The following is a 4460-nucleotide window of genomic DNA, read 5'->3' as shown; positions in this document are numbered from 1 at the left end:
GCCTAGAAATTGGAACAATAAACATTTGCTGTCTCACAATTTCTGGGGGTTGGATATGTCTGGCTGTAGCCAGTAGCCTGGCTGGCCCACGCTCACAGTCTCTGGAGAGGTAGCTGTTGGCAGGGGTTGGATTCATCTGAGGCTTAACAAGGGCCACGAGTCACATTAGAACTCATTCGGGCAGTTACTGGGGAGAAGAGGGTTCAGATTTTCATGCGGGCACACTACTTCTGGCTTCCTTCTGAGAGGATAGCTCCTCCTCCTGCCTCTAGAGCAACAATTCTCAACCTGTGGACTGTGACCCCTTTTGGGGGGTCAAATATCAGATATTTCCATTACAATTCATAACAGTAGAAAAATTGCAGTTACAAAGAAGCAATGAAAATAATTTTGGGTTGGGGGATCACCACAACAGGAGGAATTGTTACAGGGTTGCAGCATTGGGAAGGGTGAGAACCACTGCTCCAGGACTTCTGAAAGCAGCAATGGTGTGCAGGGAATCAGTGCTGCAGGCATAGGCAACCCCCATCCGAGAGAGGGATGGGGGAGGAGGGAGAAGGGGAGAGGAGAGGAGGGAGGGGAGAGGGGAGGGAGGAGAGAGGAACATTTCTATCCTGCCCGGGTTGATAAACTACGGATCACATAACAACAGCTAACTTATGCATCACAATCTTCTTTCTGTCATATGGGTCACACAGCACACACACAATCCTGGCACAGAATAAGAGACGGGGCCATGGATATTTGGAGATAGCCAACTATAGAGCACGGGACTGGGACACAACAAAGACGACTCCATAATAAACACCAAATGTTCAGATAAGACCAAAAAACAAACCACAAAAGGACAGTGTGATGGAGGCGATTTTCCAGAAAGACCGGGAGATTCCATATGCTAATAAGTCGAAAGGAGGAGGAGCCAAATGAACACGTGATTTAGCTACTGGGCTTGCGCTGTATTCCCACTTTTTTCTACTGACACCCAGCTATGGGTCCAGGAAATAAAATCCGAGGAAGGATATGAAATATCAAGGGGTTATCTACATCAGCCTAGACACCACCCCCGGGACATCTCTGGGTTTGAGTTATGCCCGTGATCTTCCCACTGTTTTCCGGAGGCTTCCTCAAGTCCAGTGGCTAATGAGTAGCACATACATTCTGTCTTCTCCTCACTCCTTAGGATCCCCAGAGCCATTCCTAACATCTGGAAATTCTGTGCCCCTGTCAGTGATGTGTAATTTATGTCCATCCCATATGGCTGGGATGTCTGAAAAACACCCCTGTATAGTAACAAACAGAAGCCCCAGACAAAGCCATGAGGAAACCCCGTCCTGACCTCTGGGGCATTATTCCTGTGGACCACCTCCAGAGAAGATGTGAATCCCCCTGAATCAACCTCCAACAACTCAACTGTAGGAGCAGAGAGGCTCTCTCCGGATGCTGATTCCGGACAAAATCTTTCTGAGTCACCTCCACTCTTCTGTGAAGAGTTCCCTCTCACAAGGCAGCTCCAAGACCAGGCATCTATAAATCAAACGCTGAGAAAGCAGCAGAGGATCTGAAACAGAGGCCTGAGCAGACTCAGTGCCCCCTCATTTCCGCCCTCTGTGACAGTGAGTAGGTTCCCCGAGTCCGACACAAATCTGAGGGTAAGAATGGGCTGGCACAGGTGGGCAGCACTCACACTCTGGAATGCGGACACATCGTGTAAACATCGGCTCCCACAATGAAGACAAACACCGCTGCCACTTTCACCAGCCCTGGAGCCAGGACAGCCTTTTTGCCAAGTGCTTAGATTACAACAAGAGTGATTTTAAAATCTATAACTACCATGGTGCAACTTCACCACACCACTTTTCTTCCTGGCCTGACATCCAGGGAGATCAGGAGAGAAGACATGAGACAGAAAGCCCCAGATCTCTTCCTTGGACTATTCCAGGGGCTCTAATTTGAAAGGACCTTATGGAAGTCCTCACAGCATTCGCCTGTGAGGAAACAGATGAACAGTCGCTTAGAATCACAGATTTCTCACTGCGAGTGATCCAGAGATGAATTGTCCACATGTCTCTACCCTAGGTTTCACATGGACTTCAGGCCATGCATCACATGGCACAAGGCCTACCTACTCCTGGGTGATCGGTAACTAGAACATATTTCACTGCTCAAAGCTCAAAGCTCATTTCAACGTCTATCCATTGTACTTTACAGGACAAAATTGAAATTGGCATTGGACTTTTAATTTACATGCTACCACTGTCCTGAGAAGTGGGGTCCCGACTTGACACACTCCATATGACTCCCTGCTGTAATAAGACTCTTTGCCAGGCTCTACATGGAATTCTGAATCCGCCCCACTTCAGGGCGGCTGCCTTCCATCTGACCTTCCCTCCCCTGCCTCCCCATAGCCTATGGAAAGTGAAACTCCTGGGCCTTCCGCTAAGTGCTCTGTTTGCGAGCACGTCTAGGGCCTCACTTCCTTCTCCTCCTAGTCCTATTTTAGGGTCTAGCCACTGCTTCCTGGCAGTCTTTTCTCTAAACTGTAAGATATCTTGGGAACTTGGCCAAGGCAGACTTTTCTCTGCCCCTTGGGACTCTACAAATGGGGCTAATGGTCCTATGCCCTCTTTGTGGTTTCTTCTAAAGGGGCTCACACTGGGATTCCTCTTCAATTTGCTTCTGAAATGGACTCTGCCTTCCTCACACCATCAGCTCGACGCCATTTTCCAGATCTCTGTAAAGGGCAGCTGAGTGAAACAGGGCAGCCCTGGGTTTTGAGGAATGCCCTAACTTGATGATCCTTAGTCCTCTACCTGTCCTACTGTGAGCTTAGAGCACAGAGAAAATCCTGATTAGGAAAGAAGCTAGGAATTGAACCCATTCTGTCAGGCTAAATGCTGTGGCCTGAATCCTACTGTGACTCCTGTGGTGCCTGGAAGCCTACTGTGACAACACGACAAAGCACATCTGGAAAGTTTAGCAGCCCCCAAAGTCATCTCACTGTTGCTTGTCGTCTCAGGAGTCAGACCCAACCCATGCCATTCCTCATCCTGACTAGGAGATCCATACAGGAAAAGCTCAACCTGTTCTTGAGTCCCTTGTTAGAAGTAAGGTGGACTGCCCCAGAAGCTCAGAAGTATGTGCCCCTTCTGGGCTTTTAGCCCAAAGCTGAGTGGCCTGGTCATTCCCAAAGATTTGGTTTGGGGAAGGGAAGCCATGGCCATGTCTTCTGGAGTCCATGTCTTCTGAGCATTTGAGCACAGGGGTATGAGGCACAAAGAAAATAAGCCACTTTGGCTCAGGAAAGGCAAGTGACAGCTATGATGTGATGAGGTCTTCCCAGTCTACTCAGAGAAAGAGTTCCCAAAGAAAACTGTAAGCCACAGAACTATTGTGGCCCAGGACACAGCTCCTTCCTCAGATCAATTCAATGTGTACCACAGGAACACCCTAACCTGCATTTAGTACACAAGAGCTGGCTGCCCAGAAATGTCACGTTTCAAGGAAGTTAAAACAGATAGAACTCAGCTAATAGACAAATAACCTGATAATACAGCCTGTTCAGGGAAGCAGAAAGTAAGCCAAGTCGATACATTTCTAGACATCATTTTAAGTATCATATGAGCACAGAGGTTCTTACAAGAGAGGGTGGGTTATGGAATACAACAAACTAATGGTCAAACCATAATAATCTTAATAGTAAACTATGTCCCTTCATTAAGCAGCAAAGAAGGATCCAGCATTACGTGGACGTTTCTGCTGTTATTAGGGTTGGCCAGTTTTTCCCATTCATTTGGTTGTTGTCTTTCATCCCACATGAGCAGACGAGGAAGAGATTTCTGAAAACACTTGATAGGAAAACCAAAGCACAATACTGTTTAATCCACTGGATCAGCTGGAGAGTAAGAGCCGCAAAACCCACCTAGGGCCAGCCTCAGAGACTGGGCATGTCAGGGGTTCTCGGGCACTCTTCCAAGTACAGCTACATTTCTTCTGTACTTTCAGCCACAGTTACTGAGGCTCCAGACACCTTCAGTTTTCCCCAAGGTCACACAGCAGGCACGATTTCCCACCTCTCATATCCCAGATGCCTGTAAGGAATAGAAGAGGGACTCGACATGTTGTGGTCTGAACTAAGAAGGTCAAATCTACCTACCGGATTTGGAAATCTTTTCAGTCCACCTATACATAGAAGGGAAAAGCCTGGAACTCAGGTACAAAGTTGCTCCAGTGGGGATTTAAAAACGCGGTTGTTCAATCTCTGTTTCTATCTCTACTCTCCCTCCTCCACCGCCACCCCCTGCCCAGATCTGCATGTGCCCCGTCTCCTCTAGGACCCCAGCAGGTGTGAGGTGTGGGTGTGACTTTCTTGGCACAGAAGGGCTTGGCCTCTCGATCTCCTGCTCCCTCCTCCCAGTCAGAAACAGTTAATTGCCAGCTGCAGACTGCCTCCTGCCCAACCC

This window comes from Rattus norvegicus, chromosome 4, assembly GCF_036323735.1.
Source record: "Rattus norvegicus strain BN/NHsdMcwi chromosome 4, GRCr8, whole genome shotgun sequence".
NCBI lineage: Eukaryota > Metazoa > Chordata > Mammalia > Rodentia > Muridae > Rattus > Rattus norvegicus.
The sequence above is the reverse complement of the archived record's forward strand: the minus strand, read 5'-3'. Positions refer to the sequence as shown.